This window comes from Condylura cristata, unplaced genomic scaffold (genome assembly GCF_000260355.1).
Source record: "Condylura cristata isolate star-nosed mole 26May11 unplaced genomic scaffold, ConCri1.0 scaffold00005, whole genome shotgun sequence".
Taxonomy (NCBI): Eukaryota; Metazoa; Chordata; class Mammalia; order Eulipotyphla; family Talpidae; genus Condylura; species Condylura cristata.
This window is the reverse complement of record NW_004567106.1, coordinates 279,339-296,983: the sequence shown is the minus strand read 5'-3', so window position 1 is coordinate 296,983 and position 17,645 is coordinate 279,339. Positions and strand designations below refer to the sequence as shown.

Here is a 17,645-nt window from a genome sequence, read left to right as displayed (position 1 = left end):
TTATCTCCCAATAAACCCCCTTCAACAGATTTCTTCACAATCAATACCTGACACCAGACTACAACATCTATTACAATCAATAACCTATATTTGACATCACTGTCATCCAAACTCCACATTTTATATTAGCGCTCAACTCACTCAGGGTTGTACATCTGGTTGGTTTTGACAAAGATTAAGAATACATACCTACCATAATAGTATCATGCAGAAAGTGCATTGCCTCAAAAGTCCTCTGGGGTTTGACACATTCATTTGCCCTTACTACTCAAGCCCTGGCAACAACTTATTTTACTCACTTTATTACTTTTTGTACTTTTCCCCTTATATGGAACTATCCCTTATATGGAACTATCCCTTCCCTTCTAATCTCAGAGCCCTCACTCATTATTAATATCCACTAGTTTTTATATTTTACAAAATACACCTGTTATATAAATGACCAGTGTGTCATTCTGAATTGCTTCACCTTAAATAATTCCTTCAAACTCCCTCCATTTTACTGAAAACCACTGCATTTATTTTTTCCTCATGGCTGAATAGTACTCAACAAAAATTTGAATATACCACATAACATGTTGGTCCAAATGTATATTGATGGACATTTAGGCTGCTTCCTAGTTATTACCATTAGTGCTGCAATAAATACTACAGGTATTTTTGTTTTGCTTTTGTAACAATGATTTCATATTCTTTAGGTGGATGCAATGAGCTGAACTGTTGGGACAATATTTCCATTTTTCAGTTTTTAAATCCAGGTCACCTTTCATAATGGCTGCACAAGTTTACATTCCCACCAACAGTATACCAGAGCCCTCTATCTGCATTCTCTCTAGCACTTGTTATGAGTTATTATATACCTTTCTAATGTGTGTGGGATGATTTTTTCATTGTAGTTTTAACCTATATTTCTCTTATTGAAAGCAAATATGAACTTATTTTTTCTTCTATGTATTGGCATTCTGGATATTCTCTTTACTTAATTTTCTATTCATACCCACTGCTTACTTATTAAACTAGGTTGTTTGTTTCTCTGTTCTTGAAACATACAAGTTTTATATGTATCTTGGATATTAATCCTTTGCCAATTGTATATTCTGTGATTATTTTCTCACAAATAAGTCCCTTTTTTAATCTTGTATTTTTTTCCCACTGTATAAAGCTATTTAACTTGAGGTAACTTGTTTTTAATTTCCCTTGGTAATGGGGTTCAGTCTACAAAAATACCTTCACCATTTACTTTATGGTTGGCAAGTCTTATGTCTAAATTTTTACCCATTTTAAATTACCTTTCTATGGAGTTAGAAACTAATAAAACTTCACTGTTTTGTATATGGTTTTCCAATTTTTTCCAGCACCATTTATTAAAAAGACTATCCTTACCACATCGTGCTCAAAGTTTCTATATCAGATTATATACTGATATGAAACATGGATATATTTCTGAGCTTCCAATTCTACTCCACTAATCTGTATTATTGTTTTTCACTAAAATTTGAACTCAGACGATACCACCATTATTTTTTTTTCTCTCAGAACTCTTTTGCTATATAAGGCCTTTTGTGGTTTCATATACAATGCAACATTCTTGCTCATTTTTCTTTGAAAATTTGCTGGTATTTTGATAGGGAATATGTTAAATTTATATCTAATTTTAGGCAGGATCTTATTTTGATTATAGTGATCTTCCCATCCCAAAGCATATAGTAAACTTCCACCTGCTTATATCACTAAGTCTTTTAATAATACTGTGTAGTACTAATTTTTTTTAAAGATTTATTTGTGCATACAGAGCTGGGGTACAGGCCAGAGGCTCAGAGGCAGTGAGAGGCTTCACCAGAGACAGAGCGGGGAACAGAACAGGCAGATCGAAGTACACTGCTGAGGGGAGTAGCGGGCGGGTCAGGAGAGGTCTGCCACACCATGTGGTCACCTCTGGGGCAGGTGGGAATCAAACTCATGCAGAAGTGGCTTTAGCTTCTCAGTGCTGTGCTTTAACCCACTGCGCCACCAGGGAGGGCCTGTGTAGTACTAATTTTATAGGTTAATTCTGAGGTATGTATTAATTTTTAAAGCAATTACATTTTGAGTCTTTTTAAAAATTTGCTTCCTAGTCATTGCTTTTATATGAAAAAAAAAATGAACTTTTGTACATTGACTTTGAAACCTGCCACTTGGCTGCATTCGTTCATTACTCATAACACCTTCTTGGTAGTATATAACACTAAGTTTCATATATATGAAATATATATATATATATATATATATATATATATATATATATACACACACAACCCGCTGCGCCACCAGGGAGGGCCGGTTTTAAGTTGATTTTTGATGGTTTTGTCTCAATACCTACTTCTTTAAATACACCTTTTATACTTTTCTATTTCCCTTATCTTTTTAGAACTGTCATGATATGGACATTCTTTCTCTTAAGATTATTCCAAAGAACTCTTACACTATTTTCATTGTTTCAATACTTTTTTCTTTATGTTATTCTGTTTTGTGTGTTTTCTGACATTGTGGTTTTTTTTTTTTTGAGATCATTAATCATTAATTCTTTCTATTTCTTGTGTTTTTACTGCTGTTGAGGCCCTCCATTGTATTTTGCAGTTTAATTACAATATTTTTTACATTCATTTCTTCTTACCGTAATTGGCTCATGTTTTCTTGGCCTCTATTCTGTTCCTAATTTATACCTTCCATTGTTTTTTTGAGTTCAATGACCACTGTTCTCACTGGCCTGTTACCCTGAACTCCTGTTTAGGTATACTCTTGCAGCTGTGCTGGATTAAACCTCCACTTAGGCTTTTTTTTTTTTCTTCTCTCTTTCTCCAGCATTTGTGATTGTTCTTCTGTCATCTTAATTTGTAGTTTTTATGGGCTGTAGACCCCAAGACTTTTGCCTTTGCAACTCTTTCCACCACATGTTTGTTGTTAGTATGTAGTATAGTTATGCATTTTTTTCCTCCAAAGGACACTAGTTTCATACTGTTGCAATATAGCTGGAGAGCCCAGCATCTCCACTCTACCACCATCTTTCCAGATTCTGAAATTACTTTCTTTTAAAGGTAGCTTACCAGAAACAATGTATCAAAGAATTGACAAGATTTATTATATGATGATTTAACATCCTAAATTGTCTTATTCATTACCATAATCTCAGCACTTATGCTGTATCACTGTAACTGGTAGCATGAAGGAAACTGAAACAAGAAATTGTTTCACTCAAAAATCTTATTATTGATACATTCATATATAACAGTATTTTGATACATATTTATCTAAACTGAAGAATTTTTGAGAATGTGGTGTAATGTTAATGTCTGAAAGAAAACAATCAGTATTTCTGCCTTTACCACTTCAAAGTTATTTAAAATTGTATATTTTCAAAGAGCTATTTTCAATAGATGCAAAATATAAAACTGAGATAAAAGAAACTTGCTTTCTGTTCCTGTTAATTAATAATGCCCCATAATGCCCCATCAATTGTTGCTCCCCAGTTTTGTCAAAAATAAAAAGTTCAGGTTATTTTGTTACTCATTCTATAAAGTAAAAATCTAGTTTTTGTTTTATTTTCATTTATTTTTACAGCGGTGACCAAATTATGGAAATAACACTTTTTTATAACAAGGTTTTAGGTACTACTGCTCTTGGCTTCCTTCCTTCTTGCTGAGCACTCCTTTTCAGCCTCTCTTATTAAGACTGAATCTCCTGGCCTTAAACTTTTCTATGTCTGCACTCATTTCACCTAATCTCACCTTTAATGATATAACCTTTTTAAAAAAAGATTTATTTTTTTATGCCAGAGAACCTGGGTACAGGCCAGAGGTATGATGGGTGAGAGGATTCACCAAACAGAGTGGGGAGCAGAACAGGCAGACTGATAAAGTACACTGCTGAGGGGAGCAGCGGGCAGGTCAGGAAAGGTCTACCAGCCATGTGGGTCAGCTCCCTTGTGGAGGATTGAACTCGTGCTTCTGCGGCTTCGTGGAGCATCATAATGCGGCGCTTTAACTTGTTATGTCACCAGAGGGAGCCCTTAATGATATAACTTTTAATGATATCTATATGCTAACAGTCATATCTTTAGCTCCAACCATTTTGTATTCTAGATTCATGTACTTAGCCTCCTAGTCAACATCACAACCTTATTGCTAAAGAGGCAAACTACCAATTTCTCTCTGCTTTACAGACTTACTTTTCCTACAAATTCTTTTCAATGAACGGCATTAGCCTTCCAGCTGTCCAAGTCAAAACCATACTTTTATTCTCACATCAGTATATATTCCTGACTCTACTTTCAAAATATAGCCACACTGTGAATACTTTTCACAATAACTTTTGAATAATTTACCACCATCTCTTTCCTGAATTATAACATATTCATAACTAGTCTGATTCCTCCCTTAGCCTCTTTCTTTCTCCTCTTAACACAGTATCTAGAGTGATCCTTCAAAGGCTAAATAAAATTATGTCACTTCTTTAGTAAAAAAAAAACTCTCAAATTTCATATGGTAATCATACTCAAGCTAAAAAGACTATCTTTACAATGGTTTACAAGGTTCCCACATCAGTAAGTCTCTCATTTCATCTCATTCTATTCTCTTACTCTATTTCAGTTGTCCCAATTTCTTATAGTTCTGTGGACATGAACGCTTTCTCATTTTTATTCCCTCAACCTGGGCTGCTTTTCCTTCAGTTATATACATGGTTTGCTCTCACTCTCCACCCACCTATTCTCTCTCCATAGAACTTATTATCATCTAAGATAGTATGCATTTTCCTACCTGTTCATTTTTTGTCTCCTTGTGCTAGAATGTAAGCACATGAAAATATGCCTGTTACTTAGCACTAATCAAGTTACCTTATGCCTTTTATTCTCACAGTAATTAGAAAAATACAAATTAGAGCACTATGAAAAACTATTATATCACATGCCAAAAAATATAAGATTGATAAAACTATTAAGATTGATAAAACAATCAGAAAGTAACAGAGAGTTTATTCACCACTGATGGGAGTATAAATTTATTCAGGAGAAGCATTCAGCAGCATCTAATAAAGCTGAATATCCATACACCATTTAACTCAGCAAATCTAAGTCCACCAATATATCCTAGACTCTTGAGCCTTTCTCACAAATAAACAGGGAGATCCTGCAAGAATATTCACTGCCACATTGTTTATAAAAGCAAAACTACTAGAAATGTAACTATCTAGCAACATAATAGGTACATATTAGGAACATACAATGGAATCATAACAGTTAAAATGACAAATCTACAAATATCAACAAGTCTGTATATCTGAAGTTGAATGTTATCATATACTTTATAGTTCTTAAAGGATTTATTTATTTATGTAAACAAGAGCTGGAGTATAGGCCAGAGGTGTGAGGGATGAGAGGATTCACCAGAGACAGAGTAGGGAGCAGAACAGGCAGATCAACTAAAATACACTGCTGAAGGGAGCAGTGGGCAAGACAGGAGAGGTTTCCCATGTGCCATGTGTGAGTTAGTTTCCTGGCCAGGGATCAAACTCATTGCTACAGTGGCTGTGGAATGCTTGACAGTGCTGATAGCCTGGTTGTTCCCTGTGCCACCAGGGAGACACTGTCATATATTTTAAGCTAGTGTAACCTCAATAAAATGGTATGAATAAAACATGACTTTAGTTTTTTTAAAAAATAACACAATTCAAGCTGCAAAGGCATAAATCGACCAGTATAAATGAAAAACCTCTCAACATTATTGTTCCTTGCTGCAATGATACTGAATACTTTCTATCCACTAATACATACCCAGAACCTTTCAGAAACAGGAATGCAAAGCCAGCTTTATAGCCATAGTGAAGGTTTAAAGATTTGGATGCACTAGGCAGCTAGGAATCAAAACTGATGACAGCCAACTAGTAAGAGAATAATTTTACAATGTCAATCATTTGTATAAACTGTGTTAGTGACTGAGTGTTGTGAATTCAAGTTTGCCATACTCCCACATGATCTTTTTATAAAAGTACATTATCAGCTGTTACTAATTAACTAATTTTCACAATTAGATACTGTTTGGAAGGCACACCCAGCACACTTTTCTACCATGCAAATAATCCATCTGTATAAAGGGTGAAAAGTATGTACACACTTGAAAGTCACAAGCTCTAGATAAGCATAAACATTTTTGCAATTGTCAACCAGAAAGCTCCAAATCCCACAGGGTTCTATTTTAGCACTGACGAGATAGATAGGACTTGGGAAATTCAGAACTAGATGGGCTAAGAAAGCTACAATTATATCTTGACCACTTTCATCAAATTATAGGAGTAGGAGGCAAAGACATTAACTGAGGCATGCATACAAGAACACACCCTTAATTATGTATCCTGCACTCTGATACTTAAGAGTCAAATGTAGAAAAGTCACATATGACTTTCAGTTTATACAGGACAGTTTTTACAGGACACAAGACTGAGGACTGCATAGTTCATATGTCCCTGAGAAGAGAAATTCAAGCATCTTTCTGGCATATGGCCAAGACAATTATTATGGTTTAATTAAAAGTTCTTTCTCATTTTAAAAGTTGATTATGTATTTGAACTGTGGGATTCAGAAAACAAACCTTTTTTTAAAACGTGAATACATTTTCTCCAAATACAAATTAACATGTTTTGTTTGTTTCTAATAGTTTCCAGTTTTGAAAAACTGCCTAGATTTCCATTTGACACACTTTAGCTAAACACAATTAAATCACAAAAAAGAAATGTTAGCAACTGTGCTAGAAAATGTCTTTAGTGGTTCAATATGACTTAGGTAGGAGCTTATTTTATGATTTACAATTCATACTACACATACTTAGAAAGCTGTTAACACTCCAACACCTAATTAGCATACCACAGGCACTATCATTTCAGAATAAGAGCATCATATAAGTTATGGCAAAGACATCTGAGAAATATGTTTAAAGAAATTAAGGGAATTCTATAGGTATGATTAAAATCAGCATAACTTTTCAAATATACACACACCAGGATTTGGTAATATTTTAAGTAAATTTTCAAATTTCCCTTTGTACAATCACTTTGTAAGTGCTATAAGGGCAAATAAAAATTTAACATGTATCCTAACACATAAAAATGTAAAACTATGCCAAAAGTTCAGAATTCTCTATGATTTTGATGATTTTTGTTCAAGTTAGATTCTAAATATTTGGTATCACCTTGTGGCAAATTTGTTCTTCAAGGTAGAGGGGAAAATATGGACCACAAATAAGTAATTCAAGACCTCAAGTCTAATTATTTCAACATCAGTCCAAATTAAATCTTTTGGTAATTACTGAATTTTTGATTGTGGACCTCCCCAAAAGAAAACAAACTGCATTTTCCTCTGTTGGAAAAAGTCCTGCCAAGACCATCTCAAGGGGCTGGCATCAGCAAAAAATGGTTCATTCATTGTGAAGAACCCTGCGGGTAAGAAACAAAAGGCTGAAAGTCCAGAGACTAAGCCCCTGACATATTTTCAAGTTTCAGGAAGAAGGAACATGGAATAAGTCTAACTGTGCTCTCATGTCTACCGGGATACTTGTAAAATGAGACTCTAACAACCTTGGGCCTTATATCTTCCCTAATACAGTTAGTTCTGACTAAATTAGTTTCTGCAAGATTGATGAATTGTTCTGAAATTATGAACAGCACTTTTCCTTTATCAGTTAACTAGATCTGTTAGAAACTAACCTCCTTTAAATAACTGAAAATGTAAGTAATTAGAGCTTTTTATTTCCGTTGCTTAAAAAAAATAACTTTTTTTCTGTGCATAAAACTTAATTACATAAACTGAGGCCCCAAATTCTGAGAGTAAGGACCAATTAACTCGAGAAATCTGATGTTGGCTCTCCTTGGTCCTGATGCTCAGTTTGCTTTTGAAAAACTACTTTAATATGTTTCTCTTTTACAAAACATTAAATGACCTTCAAAGAAGTGATTACTTTGGGGGCATAAATACATGGGTATCTGTTATCATAGGTTCTCTAATTTAGGTATTACAAAATTTTCCATAACAAAACAAAAGCAATGCTGTATTCTGAAGGTAATCTGATTTGTTTCATGGAAAAATTATTCAGATTCACATTCTGACTCTGAGCTCTCAAATATAATTTTTGGTAACATCACTGAAAAAAATGTTGGCAGAGAAGCTCTGATTTGCTTTTTAAAAATGCAAGAAGATAATACATGTATCAGGGGAAAATTTAAATTTATAGTTTGACACTCAATGTTCACATTGACTTGCACATTTTATTACAAGAGGATGGAAATGTTTTTACAGTTTACACATGTAGTGAATTAAGAAAATGGCAAGATAGCAACATTGGTCTCTGTGCCCAGAACACACACTTACCTCTCTCTTTTAGGTGTTGTGTAAAGTGCATCTTAGGCTACTGAAGGTTCAGAGGTTCCTTACCTCAGAAATTACAATATGGACTAATGTCATTTTGTGTAAAACACTAATGTGTATATGTTGCTATATCCTGCCTATCTTACCTATTTTCATTCCTACAGAAGAAAGCTGAATACAAAACCAAAACGTTGGTCAGACTTAAGAGTAATATAAACTTCAAGAAATTAAGTTATAAGTAATTTTTTACCACTAAATATCTGTTAAAGAATAAAATGTGAAAGTTTTGAGTAATTAACAAATACAAGTACAGAAAAAAAATCATTTTTGTATTACTGGAGAGAAAATCTCTTTTACACAAATGTTTATAGAATATTATGAGGCAAAATTGTAAAAATCATGCATTAAAGAGTCTTCTGTAGTCCTACTTTCTTGCTTATGCCTTAAACCTGTTAAAATTCTGGCATGAGACCCCTATTCCTGTGAGTTTACTAAGTATTTAGAGATTAATGCAGAGTCTAAAAAGACTGTTCTTTAAAATCTGGAGCAGAAAGTAAACAAAATTTTACTTATCTTTAAAAGAGGGGAAGGTTGGATCTCTCTGGCAGTGCTTGGGGCTAAGTCTCAGCATTGTGAAGCAATCTGCAGCCACTTCAGCATGAGTTTTATCTCTGGCCAGGGAGCTAACTCACATGGAGCAGTAAACCTCTGCTATCTTGCCCAATGCTCCTCTCAAAAGTATATCTCAGTAGATCTGCCTGTTCTGCTCCTCACTCTGTCTTTGGTAAATCTTCTACCACCCACCAACACCTCTGGCCTACTCGTACCTAGCCCCTTTATGCATAAATAAATAAATCTTTTCTTAAAAAAAAGGGAAGGGGTGCTGACTGAGCTAAGAATGACTTCAATCATCATTTAACTGTATTAAGAATACAGATATACAAAAAATATATATTTTTAAAAAGATGAAAAAACTTTTTTTTTTTAAAGATTTATTTATTCATACAGAACTGGGGTACAGGCCAGAGGCTCAGGGATGGTGAGAGGCTTCACCATAGACAGAGCAGGGAGCAGAACAGGCAGATCGACGAAGTACACTGCTGAGGGGAGCAGCGGGCGGGTCAGGAGAGGTCTGCCGCGCCATGTGGTCACCTCCGGGGCAGGCGGGAATCGAACTCATGCGGAAGCGGCTTTAGATTCTCATTGCTGTGCTTTAACCTGTTGCGCCACCAGGGAGGGCCCTGAAAAAACTTTTTTAAACCATTATTATTAATATTAACTAATATAAATGACATGACTATATAGGAAGATAATGTAAAAAAATTTCTCAAAACCGTTAATACAATATTGAGTTTAATCAAATCTAATGAAATGATAACCACAAAATCAACCATGTTCTTGTAAATGCTAAAAAAAATAATAAAAAATATATTTCAATACTGTTTTATTTTCAACTAAAATGTATATTAATAGTCAACAGTGTTTGTGCTTTTATAAAAGCATAAAATTTTGGGTTCAAAAATATTTGAAATTATAGTAAAAGGACCCCCAAAAAGTAAAAGTACAAATGAATTTTTTAAACAATAAAAATAAAAGAAACAGCAAGTAAATTATAAGGGAGTTTTAATTATACTTCTGTCATATTTTTAAAAAAGCTTTTGTGGATCACACAAACAGTTGGAACCATCTGAATTTTTCAAGCCCCAAATCACTATGTATTTGTGCTGGCTAAAACTGTCCTAAAGCCTTTAAATTTAGAGTTCAAAATTTTAATTATATTATAAAAGCCCAAAATTAACGGTTTATCAAGATATATGAAAATTCAAATTAGATGAATATGTAAGAAGAAATATCTCATACTGAATATTTGCTGGGCATTACAAAGCTGGGTGGTTCTTTCCTCATTTTTCTATGGAAGTTTAACACACAAAGAAAAACATACATAACATGAATGTTCAGCTCAGTAAATAACACCACAGCAAGAACCCATGTAGCAGCCCTGTATGTCAAGAAAAAGAACAATGCTAGTATTCTAGCAGCCCCTTGATGTTTCCTCCCAATTTTTAACCCATATCCTCCTCTCCAAGGGTAACTACCACAAATTCTAAGTACTGGCATCCCACAGTATGTATTTTTTTGTGGAGGTTATTTTGGTCAATACTGTTTTTAAGCTAAATCCACTTTGCTATATGAGTTGAGCTTGTGCACTTCATTACAATATAGTTTTTCAAGGTAGGGATATATAATAATTTATAATTTTTTGGTCACTACAGTGTTTGAAACTTTGCCCTCCCACCATATGGTATTAGACCACAAATGCTGCTAAAAAGCTTGATATATACACTTGATTATATATATAACCATTTGGTTATATACATGCATACCATATTTGTGGGTAGTATAAACTCAGTTTCTACACTGTCAATCAGTTTACCAAAGTGGTTATAACAATATATATCTCAGCAAGTATATGTAAGAATACCCTTGTTTCACATTTGCACAAACTAATGCTAGTCCTTTCAATTTTCAAATTAATTACGTCCTTTAACTTCAGTGTCATTGTATGTAATAACATTAAGCTATTGTGGTTTCTATTTGCATTTCTCTTGTGATCTTGGGCATGCATACTTTCCTTATTTTGACCAGATATTTGGATATCTTTTTGGATAGAATGCCTTTTCAAGTCTCTCACCCATTTTGACTTGCTATATTAAGAATAGTTTTGGTGATTGGAAATCCTTGTTTGCATAAAAAACAATCAAAATTTTTTCTTTTATAGTTAACAGTTTTTACATACTATTAAACTTACTGTACTGATATCACATATTCTCCAATATTGTCTCCGAAGATATTTAATGTTTTGTTTTTCATACGTAAATCCATAATCCACTGCTTTGCTCTATCTAGGATTGCCACTGGTCTCACAAAGTATTCTAATGGCAGATAGATCAGACAGGTAACTGATCCTTGGATCTAGGAGTCCAGAGTAGAGGTACAGCAGAGATGCAATAAAGCATCTCAGCTTATTTGCAGTAGCTGCGAAACCCCTCCTACCCACAGCTGACACAGCAACTCCAAAAATGGATTACAGTACATATAGAAGCCAGCAAGAGTATTGAAATTAAATATAAACACCCTTAGGAAAAGTAAAACCAGCTGAATCATCTAAGTTACTGTTTTGTTTTTGTTTTTCCTTAAATAGGGACATTTAAAGTGGAACAATGAGCAGAAAATATATACCATCTAGCAGCGTAAGACTTTAAGGTGATATAATGATATAAACAGAAATCAACTCTCCAGAATCCAGCCACAAAAAACAAGAGTGGACAGCTTTGTCTTGTTCCAGATCTTAAAGAAAAGGCTTTCAGCTTTTAACCACTGAGAATAATACTGGCTGTGGGTTTGTCGTATATGGCTTTTATCATGTTAAGGTATGTTCCTTCTATCCCAAGAATTTTTGAGAGCCTTTATTTATTATAAATAATGCTGAAATGGCTAATGTATTCTCAGCAGCTATTGCTATGATCATCTTGTTTTTATCTTTGGTTTTCTTGATTTTTGGATTATATTAATTAAATTTTGAATGCTGAACCATCCTTGTGTCACTGGAATAAATCCCATTTGGCCATGGTGTATCCTTTTGATGCATTGCTGAATTGTGTTGGCTAAGATTTTGAGGATTTTTGCATCAGTTTTCATTAGAGAGATTGGCCTGTCATTTTTATATTTGTTTGATTTTGGTAATAGTATAATTTTGGCTTCATATAACATACTTAGTAGTATTCCTTTTCTGAACTTTTGGATGAATTAATTTGTGACGCCGTATGGCCCTTGGCTTTTGTTTTTAAATAAAGTTTTCATTACTGTTTCAATTTCACTGCTTGTAACTAGGTGTTCACCTTGGGTGATTATATATAGTTCTAGGAATTTGTTCATCTCTTCTAGATTGTAGAACTTGTTTGCATGTAAATGCAAATAATCTAGCTATTCTTTTGAGTTTTGCTGAGTTTGTTGTAATTTCTCTTTCAATTATGATCCTATTTATTTGTGTTTTCTCCCATTTTTTTCTTTGTGAGCCTGGATAGAGGTTTGTCTACTTTCTTTTATTTTTAAAGATTTACTTATTCATATAGAATTAGGGTACAGGCCAGAGATGCAGGGGGTGGTGAGAGGACTCACCAGAGACAAAGTGGGGAGCAGAACAGGCAGATCAACAAAGTACACTGCTGAGGGGAACAGCAGGAGGGTCAGGAGAGATCTGCTGTGCCATGTGGATCACCTCCAGGACCCAGGATCCAACTCACATGGAAGCATTTGTGGCCACTAGGGAAGGCCCTACTTTATTTTTTTCAATGAACCAACTTTTGGTTTCATTCATCTGTTGTATTTTTTAAATTTCTATTTCATTTATTTCTGCTTTGTTTTTGTTTCCTTTCATCTACTGGACTTTGGGTTTTGTTGTTATTGTTGTTCCTTTTGTAGTTCTTTGAGATAGGAGATTAGTTTGTTTTGTTGAGTTCTTTCTGATCTCTTGATGTGAACCTATAGTGCTACATACTTTCACTTATTACTGCTTTTGCTATGTCTCATACATTTTGGAAAGCTGTGTTCTCCTTGTCACTTGTCTCAAAGCAGTTTTAATTTCTTCTTTGATCTCCTCATTAATCCAATGATCTTCCATTAGTGTGGGTTTCATCACCGTGAAATGGGAGGGTTCCTTGCTTATCTTTCATGGTTTATTTCTAGTTTGATACTTTTATGATCAAAGAAGATAGTAGGTTATGATGTTGATTTTAATATATCGTTGATGTCTGTCATGTGGTCTAATATGTAATCAATCCTGGAGAATGATCTGTGTGCACTTGAAAAAAAAGTTGTCTGTTAAGCCCATGAGCTTTAGGTCCTTATTTAGGGCTCTTGTATCCTTGTTTATTTTTTTTTTTAAGATTTATTTATTCATAAAGAACTGGGGTACAGGCCAGAGGTGCAGGGGCAGTGAGAGGTTTCGCTAGAGACAGAATGGGGAGCAGAACAGGTCAACTGATGAAGTACACTGCTGAGGGGAGCAGCAGGCGGGTCAGTAGAGGTCTGCCGCACCATGTAGGTCACCTCCGGGGCTGGGGATTGAATTCATTCTGAAATGGCTTTATCTTCTTAGTGTTACGCTTTAACCTGCTGCATCAACGGGGGGGGGGGGGTCCTTGTTTATTTTTTGTCTCATTGGTATGTAAAGTAGGGTGCTGAAATCTCCTACCACATACGTATTTTCTCTGATTTTTGTTTTTAGAGATGATAATAATTACTGATATATTTTGGTGCTCCTTCATTTGGTGAGATTATGTTGATGAATGTTATATCTTTTTGATGTATAGTGTCCTTAATCAAATATAGTCTCTTTTTACCTTTTTCAGTTTGAAGTCTATCTGATACAAGTATTGCCTATCTGATACAAGAATTGCCATTTCTGCCTCTCTTTGGTCCATTTACTTATAGGATTAATTTCCAATCATTTACTCTCATTCTTTGTTTATCTTTTGTAGTTACATGGGTTGCTTGAAGACAGGAAAAAGTTAGATTTTGTTTTTTTTTAATCCAGCCTGCTACTCTATGTCATTTTATTGTTAAATTTAGTCCATTTACATTTAGGGTTAGAATTGACATGATAGCATCTATTTGTATTATGTTTGTCTTTTTTCAATTCTATTCCTTTCCTTATCCAGTTCTTTCTATTCAATCCTTCTGTTGGTTTTGACTTTAGAACTTCTTATATCTTGGAGTGGGGTTTTACTAGTCATGAATTTCTAGAGATTCTGTCTGGAGATACTTATTTTTACTTCATAGAGGAAGAAGAGCTTTGCTGGTTAAGTATTCTTGGTTGGCACTTGTTGGCTTGGAGTTTGTTAAATATGTCATTCCATTCTCTTCATGCCCAGTATTTCATAAAGACTGAGGTTGGCCTGATTGATTTTCCTTTATAGACTAATGCTTCTTCCCCTATTCAGCTTCACTATTTTTTTCTTGTCTTAAGCTCTTGGAAACTACATAAAGTATTAATGACCCAAAGGTAGACATGGACTTTAACACATCACTGAAAGCAATGGACAAATCACCCAGATAGAAAGTCAGAAAGGGAACAACAACTTTAAATGACAAATTGAACAAGATGGATTAAGTATACTATAGAACATTCTATACCCCAGACATTAGAATACACATTCAATTCAAATGCTTATGTAAAGGTTTCAAGAACAGACCATATACTGGGGCACAAAACTAGTCTCAGTAAGTTTATGAAGACTCAAATAAAACTAAGCATCTTTTCTCATCATAATGAAGTGAAACTAGAGAGCAAACCAAAGAAGAAAGAATGGAACACCAAAAACATGTAAAGAATAAACATGTGCAATTAACATGAAGAAAGCATAGGAGAAATTAAAAAAAAAAATACTTGGCAGTGAGTTAAAATGAAGATACAAGTCAATGTGATACAGCATAATTAGTACGAGAGTTAAGTTTATAGCAACACAGCCTACGTCAGGAACAAAAATTACAAATAAGAAAGCTCTGCTCACATGTAAAGAAACTATAAAAGAAAAAGCAAAAGTAGAAGTCAAGACAGGAAGGTAATAAAAGAGCATAAATTACTGAACTGGCTTTCAAAAGAACAAAACAAAACAAAAGTTCAAATGATCAACAAAACTAAAGTTCAAACTGTTAAAGGTTTACAAAGCAGACAAATCTTTAGACAGACTCACAATCAGAAAACACAAAGCAAAAGCAAATAAAGAGAAGTTAAAAACAACACTACAGAAATACAAAGAATTATGAGACATTACAATTATACAGAAACAAATTGAGCAAGCTAGTAAAAGTTGTAAATTTTTATAAGAACATCCAAGACTGAATCAGAAAAAACAAAAAAACCTGAACAGAACTATTACAGTAACTAAAAGGAAACAATAATTAAAAGTCTAGGAACTCATGTCTTCCCTATTCTACTATACTTTGAAAGAATTAGACCTTCACTCTGACTCTCATAAATTTGAAATGAAGGAAAATTTCCAAAATTATTCTATAAAGTGAACATTCTATTGCACTGATTCCAAAATAAAATAATGACATCACCAAAACAGAAAACCAAAAATCAATCTCTCTGGTGAACATAGATACAAAAATATTCAACAAAATCTTGGCAAAACAAATGTAGCGATAGATTATGAAAATCATACATCATAATCAACTGGGATTTATATAGGGTTGCAAGAAGGATTCAACAAATTTAAATCAATAAATGTCTTGCATTATATAAACAAATGTATGAAAATTATACCATCAACCTACTAGAGGCTGAAAAAGCATTTGAAACAATTCAAAATTCTTTAATAATAAAAACCCTCAAAAAGATGTAGAAAAAAACTACCCAAAATTTCAAAATTCATATACAGTCTATATATCAGTAATGGCTAAAATATGAGCACTTTCCCCTAAGATCATAATTGTAACAATAGCAATTGCTGTTAATAGTACAGCAGTGAAAGACTTCAGAACAATTATACAACACAAGGATAAAAAGGGAAAAAAAGTAATACTATCATTATGTGCAGAATACATAATATACACAAAATACCCAAAGACTTCAGCGAGAATCTACTGTAAATGATAGTGAATACAGTACAGTGGCAGGATATAAAATCAAAATACAAAATACTGTGTATATGTACTTAAAAGAGTAAACTAGCAGGCCCTCCCTGGTGGTGTAGCGGCTTAAAGCACAGCACTGAGAGTCTAAAGCCCCTTCCTCATGAGTTCCATTCCCGCCTGCCCCGGAGGTGACAACATGGCATGGCAGACCTCTCCTGACCCGCCCATTGCTACCCTCAGCAGTGTATTTCCTTGATCTTCCTGTTCTGCACTCCACTCTGTCTCTGGTGAATTCTCTCACCCTCCACATCTCTGGCCTGTATGCCAGTTCTGTATGCACAAATATAATAAAATCTTTAAAAAAAAAAAAAAAAAGAGTAAACTAGCAGAGGGGGCTCTCCCTGGTGGTGCGAAGGGTTAAAGCACCTCATTATGAAGTTCTCCAAATCTACTGCAGCACGAGTTCAATCTCCCACCCAGACCTCTCCTAACCCACCCAGTGCACCCCTGAGCAGTGTACTTTATCATTCTGCATGTTCCACTCCCCACTCTGTCTCTGATAAATCTTCTCACCCACAACTCCTATGGCCAGCACCGCAGTTCTGTATGCATAAATAAATCAATCTTATAATAATGAGGACTTCCGGAAGATGGCTGCAGAGTAAAGATGCCGAGATCACCACGTCCAAGCCTGCATAGGAATTGAGGACCGAAAACGGACTATAGACTCACTTACTACAAGTTTCAACGCAAACGAAAACACCCTGGACTCACTAGAAGGTAGATAACTGCGAGGCAATGGGCAATTGGGGAGTTCCCAGAAGGGAACTCCCGGAAAAACCCAGGCACCTGGAAGTTCCCCGGGCTGCAGGAGCCGCTTTGCCCCTCACTAAACATGGGAGGTAAAGCTGGACAGCTCAGCTCAGTGAGTGGAGCCCAGGCTGTAGAAAGACTGCAAATCTGATCCTCAATACCTGGGTGAGAGAAAAAACCGCTGAATCTGCAGACGCGATGCAGAGCACCTGGGTGCCAGAGCACCTGGGCCCCACGCAAAGCCGCTGATCAGCTCGACCAGCTCGGGAACTACCAAGAGAGCAGCAGAATAAAGACACCGAGGCGACTTCATCAAAACTTGCACGGGATTATACGAAAACGGACTATAGACTTTCATGCTACGAGTTTAAACCCAAATGAGAACGCCCTGGACTCACTAGAAGGAAAATAACCGAGGGAGAAATGGCGATTGGGGAGTTCCCATAAGGGAAGCCACACAGACAGGAACTGATCCAGGAACGCCAGCAGCTTCCAACTCGCTCGGCTCTTTTAAAAATCTAGGCGACTGCTGCAGAAGGCAGGAAGCCAGCTGCAGAGGGAAAACGGCCTGAGGTGGCAGCTGCGGCAGCTCAGCAGCCTTTTGTCCCAGCCCTGCTACAACCCTGGAGATAAACTGAGACAATTCAGCCAAGGAGGGGAAACCAAATCATGGGAAAAGGCTGCAGCTCAGAACCAGAGACCTGAGGATACACCACAGACCTGTTGCTGACCTTTGCCCCAGCAGCCCCAACAAAGCCCTGGATATAAACTGAGACAACACAGCTAGGTGAGTGGATCCCAA

At 35.3% G+C, this 17,645-nt stretch overlaps 1 protein-coding gene across 4 annotated transcripts in view; it reads right to left on the bottom strand.

Moving 5' to 3' along the window:
- The window catches only part of LOC101632396 (cytochrome c oxidase assembly factor 1 homolog), an 89,610-nt gene that overhangs the window by 39,953 nt on the left and 32,012 nt on the right, over window positions 1-17,645 (bottom strand). The window lies entirely within an intron of this gene.